The following is a 16,063-nucleotide window of genomic DNA, read 5'->3' on the forward strand; positions in this document are numbered from 1 at the left end:
ATCACAAATTCTCCACACTTCTTGCCTCATATTCATCCAGAAGTGTTTTATCAAGCTGTTCTGCTCCAAAAAAAACCAAGAGCTTTTACATGAAGCCTATGATGTTATAAAAAAAAAAGTTTAAACACAGCCATGTGTGTGTTTTGTGCAAGACTGCTGCTATTTTACACAAAAAACACTAAGTTTACACAACAAATATCTTGCACTGAAAACAGCAGTCTTGCATAACAAAACCATGTGGCCTTTTTTGTGTGCAAGGTTGCTGGGAGAGGAAGCCTATGGAGAAAGGGAGAAGAAAGGTGCAAATAGGAGAGATGCTAACAGAGAAGAGAAGAAGAAAAGCAGGAGAGAGAAATAAAACCATGAGTACTAATGTGCAGAATAATCTTCCAGAATATTTCAGGATATACAAATACTAAGCAAGAAAACTACATAAAATCCTGTATAATTCTTTTAAACCAGATTCCCCAAGAGACAAGAAACCCATTTGTCAGCCAGGAAACAATATCAACCAAAGGAAAACTGATGCTGTGTGCTTTCATATTATTTCCAATTTATTGTGCCCCTAATGTGAACCCATCAAAGGTTTGTTTTTTGGGGGGCGACATTTGTACAGAAGGAATTTGTCTTTGCTTTTCTCTGAGGGTGAGAGAATGTGGCATGCTCATTTCCACCCACTGGGCAGGGGTAGGAGCCCTGGTCTCCAAAATCATAGTCCAGTGCTCAAACCATTATACCATAATGGCTCTCTGTAGAAAATACATCTGCTCTATTTGCACCACAGCCTATTTCATTCAGGACAGTTGTCCTCGTCTTGTGTGTAGCATTGTATGGAGAAGCTGCTATGGAAAGAGAGACTCACTTCAACAAGCCCACCTGCATGCACCCAAGGTTCATTTTATTTAAAACTCCCTTTATCAACATTAGGAGTGCCTGGTTGGGAACATCCAAGATCCTGATATTTCAGACCTAGGGACAGCTTCTGGTGATATCATTACGCATGACACCTTAAGTATCAACTACAGTTGTCCAGAATATGTCACTGAAATAAATACTCTAACAAATAAGAATATATTAGTTAGAAATTATATTTTCCAGCCTCTGGACTGAACAATCATATCTATGTACCGCTATGCATCTCTGTTCAGAAGCAGACACACTTGATTTCAACTGGACATATAGTTTTAATATGCTGCTAATCTAACATATCCCCAGCCATGATTTCAAGATTCTCTTGGCAGAAGGGTGGCAAAAGACACACAAAAAGGGAAGAAGAAGTAGGATTATGACTGTAGCTAGGAAAAGTAGGCGCTGAAGCAACAAGAGGATAAGAGAGGAAGGGAAAGAGCAAGATGGCAAAGGAGAGAGAAGACATAATGCAGCCAGGTTTTGGGGGGGGGTTGAAAAAAACAAGATGCAAGAGGGAGAGGAGGCTTATGGGAAAAGGGAGAAGAAACATGCAAGTAGGAGATGCTAACAGGGAAGAGAAAAAGAAAAGCAGTAGATAGAAATAAGACATTTTATTTTGTCATCCAAAGGTCCAAAAGATATGGAAACCTTGTGAGCATTCACTTTGATTCTACTTCATGGCTAGTCATGGCTAGTTTGTGTAAAGAAAACATCTTAAACTAACGATAGAGAATACAGTCATTAAAACAAATGCAAATAACTAAATCATTTGACAAAAACAAAACAGAACATCATACTGTATTAGCTGATACTAAGAAACACATGAATGGAAAGTATATTGTTTTGGATCCATAAAACAATAAAAGTAGCTGTAGTAATATAGTAGAATCAGAGAATCACAGAATCATTCATACAGTCCAGCTATATGTGGGTTTCCTTTCAAATGAATACAAAATACCGTGGGCCCTCTCCTTATGCGAGGGATCCGTTCTGGATCCCCCCAGCGCAAGGGGAAATCTGTGTATGCTCGTGCCCCACAGCAAACAATGGGGGTGCGTGCTTGCGGCTTTGTACACACCATTTCTTTTACTGTTGTGCAACTTCCACATAAGCTGGAAGCTACATATAGTGCACCCACATATGGCATGGGCGCACTGCATATAGACTCCAAGCAAGTCAATTCTAACCAAATAGGAAGCCATAATTTAAAAGACAAATATATGAAAGAAGTTAATTTTAAGCAGATATTTTAAAATCATCTAAGAATCTCTTCAAAAGACTTATTCATCTCAGTATTTTTAGTTCTAAAATCTAACCATGACCATACAAATTTTGATTATTCTGTATCACAGAATACTAGTTTGATACCAGAATTATCAAATCAATTATAAAGTGCACATTAGCATTTCATTCCTGTTAGAAACTTAAGCAAGCCAAAGATGTACACAAAACACTCCTCAGAAAACAACGTACTGTACATAAATTCAAGAAAAACTGAATTAAATACAAGCAATACCTAGACAACTGTATTATGTGTCTTAAAGTTGTCTGCTGATTTATGGTGACCCCGTGATTTTCATAGGGGTTTCTTAGGCTTGGAATACTCCAGTGTTTTTTCAAGTTCGTTCCTCTGAAATATACAGCACCTGGTATCTGTTGACAATCTTCCATCTAAGTACTAACCAGAGCTGGTTCTGCTTAGCTTCCAAGGTCAGATGGGATCTGGTACCTTTTATGATATTTATGTCCTAGATAACCAGAACTCTGAAAACTGAACTAGCTGATTAGCATCATGTTTTTGTTGATCTGACAATAGTTCATTGAAGTGCCAGCCTTCAAAAGAGATCAACAGCAAAATGGCAAGCTTCATCATGTCATCTGTGGACTTCCCTAGCTCTATAAACAACAGTGCATAACAACTATTGAAGCTATGCACCTACTTTCTAGCAAATATCTGCACCAAATCAACATGAGGCAAGAGCCAGTGGTTTTGGTACCATGTGAAACCTTTATTCATTTGCTTTTCTGCATACGTCTATTTTAACAAAACCTAGTATGTGTTTACGAGGAGGGCAATAGAAAGAGAAGACAACACCATACTGTTAAAGATTCAGAAGATCCTGAATCCTCATTTCTGGAAAAGGGTATCCAGCATCAGATCACTTTTATAGGGAAAGGGGATAGCACAGCTATACTCTACAGATATTTTGAGAGAGTGTAGGCCTAAATCCATGTGTCAGTCTTAACCATAATACACAAACTAAATCAGTGATAACTTGGTAAATCAATGCTTATGCATGTTGCATTGATTCAATTGATCTATTCTAATGGAGATGGACAATGGGATTTAGACTTCACTTTTGTTATATTTTGTTTTAAAAGGGCCAAGTATGGTGATACAATACTCTTATTTTCTTTTCTCCCCAAACCACTAATCAAAAGCAATACCTTTAAGAAAAATATGCAGAGATATAAACATCTAAAAATAATATCAGGTCCTTCAAACTGTACAAAGGAACTGTTCAGATGGTGATGCAAAGACATACTTTCACAGTGTTGCTATCTTTGCACTACATAAACTTGTTTCAAGCATCACTGTCAGCAATGTGTTTATTCACTTTTCTAAATTCCTAGTGGATTTAAATTAGCAACTAGTTATATTAATGAAACAATGTAACATTTATTTAATGCCCTTCCAGAGCCAGAAGCCTTCCAGAAGAGGATAAATTATACTGTGCCACTACTTCAGTACAGCAGAGCTGTGCAAGTGTAGCTGCAATTCACCTGCAGTTGCAAGCTCTCTACTGTGCAATCTCACCCTCCTGAGCTACTCAGATTTTATTTTAAATTAGCATCTTGGTTCGTTGATGGAAGTTGACAGCAAAGTACTACAATAATTGTTGTTGTTCTTGTGTGCCTTCAAGTTATTTTTGATTTATAGTGACTCTAAGGTGAACCTATCTTGGCAAGGGGATTTGCCTTTGCCTTTTTCTGAGGCTGAGGGGCCTTGTCAAAGGGTTTCCATGGCCAGCTGAGTTTCAAACCCTGATCTCCAGAATCACAGTCCAGTTCTCAAACTATGACACAAAATAATTACAGTCAATGGGAAAAGCAAATAAAGACAACTATAATTCATGGATTAATCACTGTCATGGTCAGTTCAGTTTCTTTTACTTCAGTATCAATAGTCAATATCTACTCATTCATACCAACTTATAATGCCTCTGAGGTTATCAAATATCTCACAAATATGAGTGCTGCAATTTTGTTAATGAGTGGAAGAAGGTTTTACTAATCTCATGACATTTATTTGAAACGTTAATTAATTTTAGCTAATTTTACTTTCTGAAGATGCCAGCCACAGATGCTGGCGAAACGTCAGGAAAATTTTTTTCTAGAACATGGCCACATAGCCAGAAAAACCCACAAAAAACTATGGATGTCGGCCATGAAAGCCTTTGACTTCACATTAATTTTACTGTATTTCACAGATAGACAATAATTTGTGCTTTGGACTAAAAATGTAAATGCACTCAAAATGAAATTGTAGCACTTGTAAGCACTTGGCCAATCTGAAATGTGGTCCCAGCCTCTGTGGTAAAAAAAAGAATACATTTTACATTAGGTTCTACTTCTATGACAACATAGTTTATGTTGTGAAAAAAACTCAGTTATTCCATTATAAAAAGAGATGCTATTCAGTCATTTCTGCTTGGGAGCTTTCCATTACATTACATCCCATTAATGACAATTCTCTTGTCATGCTGGGAACTACATCTAGGATTTCCAGCATGACCTATTCTGAAAAGTAAAGACAAAGAGAGTCAACAAAACAATGGGAAGGGCATAACAAATGAAATTCATACTTATAAGACTAGCTAATGAAACATACCATTACTGCTCTTTGACACAGTTTGCATTGGAGCAATGATGCCATGAACTGGCCAGCTACATCTGCACAGGAGGGGAAAGGCCTCTTACAGCAATGAGTCCTAAAAGCATTGGAGGTCAAAAACAGAGAAAGCAATATTCCATATTCTGATGAACCTGATTTCTCATGGTGAAGAAATCTTAAGCAAGAACATTTCTTTTCAGAAATTGATGGAAAGATGGGCTCAGATGGGGAGAGGTAGGAACTTTGAACTGAGCTCTGAAACAACTGGCTAAGTACCTCAAAAAATAGTGGCAATGCATATCCCTTCTGTCTAGGCTAGGAGATGAACACCTTTAGTCTGTATGAGCTGTAGGTTATACCTGCTATAGTTTGTATACTCCTCTGAAAAGGCATGGTCATCTAAAGAGTAGTAAACTTAAACTACATAAGGCAACTGAGGGCTAATCCCCCCCCCCCTAGAATCATGGGTGGGTGGGCCTTTGCAGGCTGCCCCAAAAGTGAGTGGGGGGTGATGAAACCATATGTGGCTGGGAGTCCATTTTTGGTTTCACAAAACCAGTTTTTGAAGTTAGTTTTGAAGTTAGCTGCCTTCAAGTCAATTTCCATTCATGGTGACTCTGTGAAGGAGACATCTCCATGACCCCCATTCTCAACTTCTCTGCTCAGATCCTGCAGGTTCAAGCCTGTGACTTTCCTGGTTGAATCTAGCGATCTGGCATGCAGTTTAAACTCTCTGCCCTCTACCTTTACCAGCATCATTATATTTTCTAAGCAGTAAGGCGCAGAATAACCCATTTGTGTGATTCACAGAGATGAAAAAAAATTGTTTGTCTTTTTGGCTTTGCATGGTATCCTCAACACTCTTCCTGTCCACTTTCTTCTCTGTCCAGATCCCACATTCATACATGGTAATGGAGAATACAATGGTTAGGACAATTTTGACTTTAGTGTTCAGCTGCATATCTTACACTTTAGGATTTTGTCTAGTTCTTTCATAGCTGCCCTCATTCCTACCGGTTTGTAAGCCACTCTAAACATTTCTTAAGAGTGGGGTATAAATACAAACAAACAATAAATATAATCTTCTGATATCTACACTGCAATCTTCATTATGATCAATATTTGATCCAAGATATGGGAAATATTTAACTATTTCAATTTCTTCGTTATCTAGGTTGAGTTTATGTAAATCCTCCCTGATCATTACTGTATATTTATTTTCTTTATGTTCAGCAGTAGACTTGCCTTTGCACTTTCATCCTCCTCCTGCCCTTCTCCCAAGACTGGGACTCAGAACAGCTCACATTAAAAAGTAGTACAATTAAAAGCATACAAACACAGTAGATTATAACAGAATTAAATTACTGCAATAATTAAAACAAAATATGTGTTAAAATATCAAATAGTTTAAAAAGATAAAAATGTTTTAAAACACATTAAAGGCCCTCCCTCGTGTCCCCACTAACCGTGCTTGTGAAAGTGGTGGGAAGGGCCTCCCCGTGAGGATCTCAGAGCCCAGGCAGGCTCGTATAGGGAAGTACGGTCTGCCAAATAGCTTGGACTTGAGCCATATAGGGATTTATAGGTCATCACCAGCACTTTGAATTGTGCCCAGAAACAAACTGGCAGCCAGTGGTGCTGTTTCAACAGGAGCATTGTGTGATCTCTATAACCTGCCCCTGTTAGCAACCTGGCTGCAGCTCTTTGGACCAGCTGAAGTTTCCAGTCACTCTTCAAAGGCAGCCCTAAGTAGATCTCATTACAGTAGTCTAAATAGTATGTAACAAGAGTATCCCCAAACTGTGAACCGGAGTCTTCAGGGGGAGCTGGATCCCTATTTCCTGATCTGCCTTCCTACTGACCAGGAGCACCTCTGTCTTGTCTGGATTTTCAACTTGTTTGCTCTTATCCAGTCCATTACTGATGACAGACACTGGTTTAGGACCAGGACAGCCTCCTTGGATTGGGGTGGAAAGGAGTAGTAGAGTGTCATCGGCATATTGATGGCACCACACCCTAAAACTCTGGACGAGCTCTCCCAGCATCTTAATGTATATGTTAAATAGCACAGGGGACAACACAGAACCCTGAGGGACTCCACAGGCCAATGGTGGAGGTGGGGGGGGGGAGTAAGCAGGAGTGCCTTAGCACCACCTTCTGAGGTCGTCTCACCAGGAAGAAATGGAGCCACTGTAAAACAGTACCTCCCAGTCCTATTCCAGAGGCCCAGAATGATACTATGGTCGATATTAAAAGCCGCTGAGACCTCTAACAGACCTAAGAGGGACACACTCTCCCTGTTCCCTGCATAGGCCTTTTACCAAGGCGACCAAGGTTGTCTCTGTTTTATAGCCAGGCCTGAAACCCGATTGAAATGAACCTAGCTAATCCATTTCATCCAGAAACCTCTGGAGTTGGAAAGCCAACACATGTTCCAAAACCTTGCCCCAAAATGGTAGATTGGACACCTGTCTATAATTATTCATTATAGTGGGATTGAGGGATGGTATTTTTAACAAAGACCTCACAACTGCCTTCATTAGGTAAGATGGAAATCTGTCTTCTTGTAAGGAGGAACTGAGTACCTCCTTTATCCACTCAGCCAGTCCCCCTCTGGCCTGTTTAATAAGATAAGAAGGACAAGGGTGTAAGACAGGTGTGGTGGCTTTCATCTCTCCAAGGATCCTGTCTACATCATCTAGCTGCACAAACTGAAAAGTATCCATTAACACTGGATAGACAGTGTTAGTAACTGTTTAGTAACTGTTCCACATCTATGATTATTTCTCCTAGTAGTATGGTGTCATCTGCATATTTTAGATTGTTGATGTTCCTTCCTCCTATCTTCACTCCTCCTTTCACTAGATCTAAGCCTGCTCTTCATGATATTTTCAGCATACATGTTGATCAGATAAGGTGATAAAATGCAGCCTTGCCCATTACCATCTGGGATCCATTCTGTTTTTCCATATTCTGTTCTTACAGTAGCCTATGTCCTAAGTACTGACTTTACAAACTATTTAAACAAACTATGTTAGGCAAATTATTCAGACTAGAAGACGCTACAAACTATTTAAAAAGCAAATTTCTTCTCTTTGAAGCTTCCAGGAGAGGCAAGTCACCCTTTTAGGGGACCTGAAAAAGGACATCTAGAGAGTTTGGAGGGGCAAAGGGCTGCAAAAAGAGCTTTGAAGGGCACATTTTGTTCACTTCCAAAATTCTTCTTTCCTTCATTCAAAGTTGTCACTACCAATTTTGTTCACTCTCAAATTAGTCTCTCTCTCTATATATATATATATGTGTGTGTGTGTGTGTGTGTCTGTAATGACATGGATGGCTATCACAATAATTATGTGGACTCAGCAAGTGACCATCTGTAAATGGGGTGAAGGTGATAAAGGGTACACCTGGCCACTACTATTCTTTGTGCATCTATCAAGAAATGTGACCAGAGAAAAGCTCTATTTTAATAGGGACAGAACTCAATACTGGGCAACCCCATCTGTTCCAAAGTAACTTCAGCAAGGAACTCTCCCCCCAAACAGACTGTTGCCTCTCAGTATAACTTGGCAAGTAACTTTAAAAAATGAATTAGCTACCTTGTGAGGGGTGATTCCCATTACAATGTTAATGCAGCTCTTTACTTTCCTGTTTTAACATTTTAAAATAGTGCTTTAAAAAGGAAAATAATTACTTTAAAAAAAATGGAAAGCAACAGCATGGGATGTAGAAAAAGCTAGAACTTGAATCACACAACATTCAGTGTGGTCACACCTCTTTAACTACAAGAATTAGTTACATGGCAAAAGGAGTGAAATTATCTCTTGTTGCATTATAATCATTACATAACATACTTACACTTTTATTATTAGGAAAAAAATACCAAAAACAAGCAACTCATTATTTGTAACTAATTGTTTGGCCCATGGTATTTGCTGGGGTTTGGCTCCAGGACCCCCTGTGGATAACAAAATCCATGGATGCTCAAGTCCCATTATATATAAAGACATAGAAAATGGCGTTCTTTATATAAAATGCCAAAATCCAAGGTTTGCTTTTGAAATTTATATTTTAAAAAATTATTTTCAAATTGAGGACATACAAAATCCATGGATATGGAGGGCCAACTGTTTAGTCTTCCTCCTCCATCTCAAAGGAGTAAAATATTTTTTTTCTAATTTTCATTATTCTCTAAGTTAAAAATATGGAGAAGTTAAAAGGAGGCAAACTTTTCAAATATACTTCTTTACTCATAACTCATGGTGGCAGATACAATAGCGTCATGACTGTCCATGTTTTTTCTCATCTATGGAGTCCCCAGACCCAAACCCTCATGGATGGGAAGGGTCCACTGTGTGCATGTATATGTGTCTGTGTGGTCCAATAAGCTGAATAGCTGTAGTCTTCTTAATTTGTTTTGATTTAATACCTCACAAAACTATATGCCACCTTCGTCACAAATCTTTGGTCGTTGTTTACTCCATCTTAGTGCCAAACAAGTAAACCCTCTGAAAGCTCTTAGCCCTCTTCTGTATGCCTGAAGAGGCTTGCTCTGCCATTTGATGACACCGTCTGCCCAACAACACTCTCAGATTAATTTATACTGTAATTGTAGGCTTAAAGGGGGCACACACATTGCATATAGACATTTCCCAACTTGGGTTCCATTCCTGAAGTTCAATACCCTTCTTGTAATGAAGATGTTCCCCTTCAGATTCGACTGATTCTGTCTCAGCAGCATTAGTGGTGCATGAGCTGATGAAACTAGCATAGCATGTTTCAAGAAACATATGTCCTGCATTCAGAAACAAGAGTTTGGATAATAATGATACCATGGCCCTTTGTATCCCTATAATGAAAAGAATTTTACTGCACCATTATTTAAAATGAAATTGTGGTTGATGCCAGAAGGTGGTCAAGTGTAAAATTTGCCCACCTTGACAGGCAGGATCCTCAAAATTCTATACCATTATTACCATTACTTCCAACCTCTCTCTCTCCTCAGTTTTGTTCCACAGCTTTGGCAATTATTCAGGACAACATTCCTACTATTATATAATTTGAGCACTGCAATCAGTCCTTGATATCCGCAAGCATGCTATCTGCTGATTCAAGTATCCAGCTGCTTTTATAATCATTTATCTTTCTCTGGGTGAGGGTAGATTGTTCCTTCAAATTCATGAGGTGATTATTCTTGGTAAATATCAGCCTAATATCACTTATGTCAAGGTTTGGCCACAAGGTATAAACAAGTGTTGTGGGCTGTTCCTCAATTCTCACGGAGAAGCTGGTATCCATGGGAAGTCCTAGAACCAAACCCCAGCAAATATTAAGGCCCACTGTATAAAGGCCAAGGTAAAAATTTACAAAAATATTACAGGCTTGCATCCTGTTGGTTAGTTTCAAATAGAATAGACCCATTCATCAATCAATTGTTGAATGGTGAGTCAATACATAGGTTAATTCCACTGAATCAATGGTCTATCCTAGTCTATCAAGAGGATTTAGTCCACAGTGTTAAATATGTAGTATGCATTTGTTTAACAGTAAGAAAGTATATACAAGGTCAAAACCACAAATATAAGCTATAGCTGTCTCAGTGGCTCAACAGTTTTCTTGTAATAATTACTGTCAAAGGTTTTGTAAGTCATAATGGCCACAGAATAGTTTTAAGATGAAACAATAGATAAGAAATTAAACAGCCAAAATATCCAGACACACACTTATGTGCCAGTTTCTCAAATACAAACTAATTAAAACGTATAATTCTCTTGGTTAGGACACCTAAGTTGCACAGGTATGAATGTTCAACCGTAGTGGGAGCAAAGTGTACTTCAATATCAACATAATCAAATATTTAATTCTGTCCTTCTTTCTTGAAGTGAAGCAATGGAGCCAATCTGTTTCAGGAATGAACTATACATTAAAAACAAGAGCCTTTCATGAGACCACTCTGGGTCACATGTTCTCAAATACACATTATTAAGAATCTATATTATTCTGAGTGACAGAGAATCTTGTTGGTGCACTCTGCTAGAAGATGCACTTTTTCCATGGCTGTACAGTGGTGGCAAAAGTAGGCAAATAAAATCTGCCTGCTCTGATCAGTCTATTTCTCCAATACCTTACTTCTGTCAGAACAGCTACACCCATTGTCATTTTCCTCCAATTGCCACACCTGCACTGGGATAGTTATTCCACTATTGTGCAATAGGATTCTGGCCTTAATTTAAAATATTCTAGATAGAAGTTACATGGTGCACTAAAACAAAACATCCTTTGCCTTAAACCCAATGGACTACATCTCTTTATTTATCTTAGATGTTAAGATGTTAAGAACTGTAGCTTATCAATTATGATCAGTATGACAATACATAATGATCAATCATAGAGCTATCTGTGGTTTATTTAGTGTGTTGTCTGAATGCGCATGACATTTCTGCTCTGGCTTATTTCTCTCCCAGCAAACTAGGGAGAAAATCCATTTTGATCTTTTTTCTCTAGTTTGTTGAAAGAGAAACAATGCCACATTGGAACAACACATTAAAAACCAAGAAAACTTTACTCAGAGGTTTTGCTGCTCTGATTTACAAAAGAAAATTCTTCATTCACAAACTAGTATTTCTACAGATTTGCAGTTGTTTGAATGAAGCTAAACTCTCCGGAGTGCAGTTGGAGGCTAAGAAGCATTTTTCAAACATCATCATCTTTGCTGTCCCAGTTTCTAGTAAAGCCCTTAACTTCTCACTTAAAAAAAAGGTATTGGGGAAAAGAGAACTTGGTGGTGCAGTGGGTAAATGCCTGTACTGCAGCCATCATCGAAACCACAAGGTTGCAAGTTCAAGACCAACAAAAGGGCCCAAGCTCGACTCAGGCTTGCAACCTTCCGAGGTCGCTAAAATAGTACCCAGACTGTTCGGGGCAAATTGCTTACTTGCTAATTAGCTACTTGCTGTTTCAGCGCTATTTGATCTTTGGAATTATATATATATATATATATATATATATATATATGAATTCATCTAGAGCCCTTGAAGACAGTTGGAGTTATATCTGCATAAGGGCTTGAGTAATCCATATCATGAAGTACAAAGGCATGTCATAACAGATTTTAAGGAAGGCATCCATGCTATCATTCAGATGAAATACAGTGGTACCTCGGGATACGAAATACCCAGGTTACGAAATTTTCGGGATACGAAAAAAATCCCATAGGGAATCATTGTTCCGGGTTACGAATGTTTTTTCGGGTTACGAAAAAACTTTTGGTGCTTTTTTCGGCTTTTTCGCACGGAATCGCGGCTTTTCCCCATTAGCGCCTATGGCAATTCGGCTTACGAAGGCTTTTCGGGTTACGAAAGCGGCCGCGGAACGAATTAATTTCGTAACCCGAGGCACCACTGTACAAAGAGGGTCACAATAAACTCTGAGAAATGAAAGCACAATAAATCTATTGACCTTGCAACTCTGAGTGCAGCGAGTTATTGGAGAAAACAGATGAAAAAACAATCTGTCCAATTTTTAAAATAATCATAATAATCTATGATCAGATGGAAAAACAATTACCGTACTCAGTTTGCTTAATGTTATGGAATAGATAAACTAGTGCACTAAATAAAAACAACAAATATTCTCAGCAGGGAAATGATTAGAGTAGCCAACAGGAACTTGGAACAGAACAAGAAAAATCATAGATCAATATTTGATGGGTGTTTCTAGAACTACTGGTACCCAAGACACCTTATAATGTGAAAAAGAAAGAATAGGTTATGAATAGACATGTGCATTTCTAAGCTATTCTTACACATTGTTACAATTTCAGTGTTTCTTTGACCTAGTTTATTTGTATGTCTCACAAGTTATGGTTTTGGGCAGAGAGCAACTTGCAAAATTAATTCCCAGCATTAAATTATTACAGAAATAACAGTAATAAAAAAGACCTATACCTTTTTGTGCCTTCAAGTAGTTTCTGGCTTATGGCAACCCTAAAGCATCACTATCACAGGTTTTTCTGGGGCTGAGAGTATATGACTTGCCCAAGATCACCCAATAGGTTTCCGTGACTCAACAAGGAATCGAACTCTGGTCTCTGGAATCGTAGTCCAACATTCAAACCACTATACCATGCTACTTATACCTAAAACATTTACCCAATTAATTCCATTTTCACTAAGATACAATAAAAAATATCTAAGATTTCCCCCCTGCAGGACAAGAACAAAATTCACAGAAATCTTAGTTACTTCCACAAAAAACCAAAAAATAAAAAATAACAATACCATTTAATGTTAAAGAGATAAAATATATTCTCTACTGAGATACTGCTAACCTGAAAAGAATTTTGGTTTGACAGAAATTTCTACAAAGAAGTAAAACATAAATTAAACTATTAAATATGACAGCAAAACAAAACAAAAAAAAACTTAACTGGGTACAGAGTTACTACCTACAAATAATCATCCAATAGGAAACCAAAAAATTCTTACTGTAGTTCTTACAATTAGGAAAATGTATCTTAAAGTTATCTGGAAACTTCAGTTCTGTGACCAACATTTGTTTTCTATTGGCAGATGTGATTGTGACATCACCTGCTGAGCTCGCTGCTATTATGATAAGACTAATCACTGGCTTCTGCAATTACTCTTTAGGCCACAAAATCTTGTCCTGACACATTCTATACCAAGGGACAAGAAGTTGGCAGTTTTTGTGTGGGTGGAAGATGAGGAACACAAAGATAAATCTGTCAGCTGAAAATCCCTTCAAATTCTTCACAAGGCATTTCACTCTCTGTAATTGCACAGAAGTCAAGGGAACAGGAGTACACCCTTTATCAGAAGATGGATCCCATTCTGTGCATGGTATTTAAAGTTTTAATATTTTTAAGCATTCTATTATCTGCAGTCACGGATTGGAGAAAACAGCAAAGGCAGGAAGTACCTACTAAATATTTATAACACACACACACTCCAACACCCCTAAAACTTGTTCTAGTGGAAGAAAGAATAAACTATGGTAGGACTCAGTCCAGGAGTTTATTTTAAGCTGCCAGGGCTGATTCACAGAACATGTATAGCATCCAATAAAAATCACACTGAATTTATACAGAATGCTTTCATTACTACAGTCTATTGAATATATTTGGAATTAAAGACTAGAGATTCTTCTTTATTTCTACAAAAAGCTCTGTAAATTCAAGCAAGACTTCACACCAGTCAAATACATTTTTAAGCCTAGAACCTCTGGGATGGAGTCAGAAAATAGAAGGAAACATTAGTCCAAAGGCTCCTTTTGGCCTAGAAGCAACCCACTTATTCTACGTATCATCTGATCTCCCCAATCCAAAGACAGTTGCTCTGCAATAAAGGGGACTACCCACTCAGCCTCAACACACAGGGCTACAGTTCCAGGATATGCTCCCCTACCATCAGTTCCTATCCTTCACACTCCTAAGGGATTATGACTCAAGGAGAGTAAGAATGTTCCTCCAGATACACCTCCTCCCATCCACTTGATGACTACAAGTTTCTAACCTCCAATGCCTGACAAGCTTTTGAGATCTATAAAATGATAACTAGAGACAAACTGGAAACTCAACAGCAGCAGCTTTACTTATGGAAGGACCTAGGTGAGGGCCTTTTCTTCTGTGGCACCCTAGTTATGGAATAACACATGCCCTTAGAGGCTTGAATGGTGACAACACCATTGTCATTTAAGAAACAAGTAAAAACATGCTTGATTGCTAAATCTTTGGGGACCTAATTGGTTTTGTACAAATCCCTATGTGTGGTTTGGAATACTAACTAGTCTTAACTGTTTTCGTTTAACTTGTTAAAAATGCTTAATAAGTTTTAGTCTTTTATGATCTTTTTTATTGTTTACATTGTTTAAAACTGGTGACGGTGATTTTATTGATTGCTGTTGTGAGATCTTTAGATACAGGGTAAGAAACAAATATTTTAATAAACTAACTAACTAAAGAAACTGACTTGTGATGTCATAGCAATTCTCTCCAACAGAACAGTGCTTACAGCCACTCTCTACAGGAACTGCAGTTTCCAATTGACATAAAGTACTTTTTCAAAAAAATGACAATGATAGTGGCAATACATATTCCTCTATCTACTAGTAATTAACTGATCCAATTACATGACTGGGATTAAAATCAAAGATGTAGGGAAATTCTTATTAAATAGCAGCTTTATTTCAAGATTTTCCACACCTCTGTCTTCATCCCAAAAGAGAGAATACATAAGCATTCAAAATGCAGATTTTTGGAACAAGGATTTCAGCAAGAGAAACGCAGCAGTTATCTACATTGTGCTTGACTCTAATCCAGATTGCCCACTCTTCAGTCCAACTGTGCTTTTCTCTCCAACAGGTGATCAGAGCTGACAGGTGCAACAGTGCTTATCAGATATTCAGCAGGTTAAGTCTCTTCAGTGGGGTGCTTTCACCGTTTATGTGTCCATTGACTTCCTGTTTAAATAATTTTCAAAACTCTGCATTCAGGGGACATAAAGACCCTGAGCAATCATCATTTTATGTGAACCAAGCATGCACAAATACACCCTGCTATCATTCTGAGGGACACATGGTAGCAGTGGCCAAGCTTTCCTTCAGGATAATTAGATTAAACAAAATCAATGGAATTTAAATCACTGGTTGTGATCTGAGTAATTAAATAATGATTTGCATCAAGGCAGGGAAAGAAATTGATGTATATTACCATTCTGAAACTGACAACTTTCCAAAACAAGCATGCATACTGCATGCAGTGTCAGTTAAAACACAGTGATCTGTAACCATACAACCTGTTTACAGAAACTAGGATTGTAATGTAAAATCTCCAGCCATGCACTGCAAAATTACATTTGCTTAGAGACAGAAAATATATGGGGCTTTCCATACCCATGAAAGGACAATACATATAAAATAACAGAAGGTTAAAGTTATAGTCCTATATATGCTTATTTGGATGTTTCCCACGAAAGAGAACGAGAGTTGCTTGTAGTGAGATACATACAGCTGTTAGCTGTAAATTTCAGAAGAGCTTTCCATAAACAAAGCTGAATAATAAGGTACTACCCAGAATAGTTTCTCAGTGAGATCAAAGTAATTGTCCATCTATCTGTTCATATATTTCAAATCTTCAACTTCTTGAAGGTGAAATACTTTCTCTTGCAACCCATGAAAATTTCAGTCTGAATAATCTAATATTAAATAGTACAAAGTTAAATAGTACAAGTGTGCAAAACACAG

At 37.9% G+C, this 16,063-nt stretch overlaps 1 protein-coding gene across 1 annotated transcript in view; it reads right to left on the minus strand.

Moving 5' to 3' along the window:
• Positions 1 to 16,063, minus strand: part of ARID2 (AT-rich interaction domain 2) — a 119,371-nt gene that overhangs the window by 11,812 nt on the left and 91,496 nt on the right.

The sequence above is a fragment of the Sceloporus undulatus genome, chromosome 5, assembly GCF_019175285.1.
Source record: "Sceloporus undulatus isolate JIND9_A2432 ecotype Alabama chromosome 5, SceUnd_v1.1, whole genome shotgun sequence".
Classification (NCBI taxonomy): domain Eukaryota; kingdom Metazoa; phylum Chordata; class Lepidosauria; order Squamata; family Phrynosomatidae; genus Sceloporus; species Sceloporus undulatus.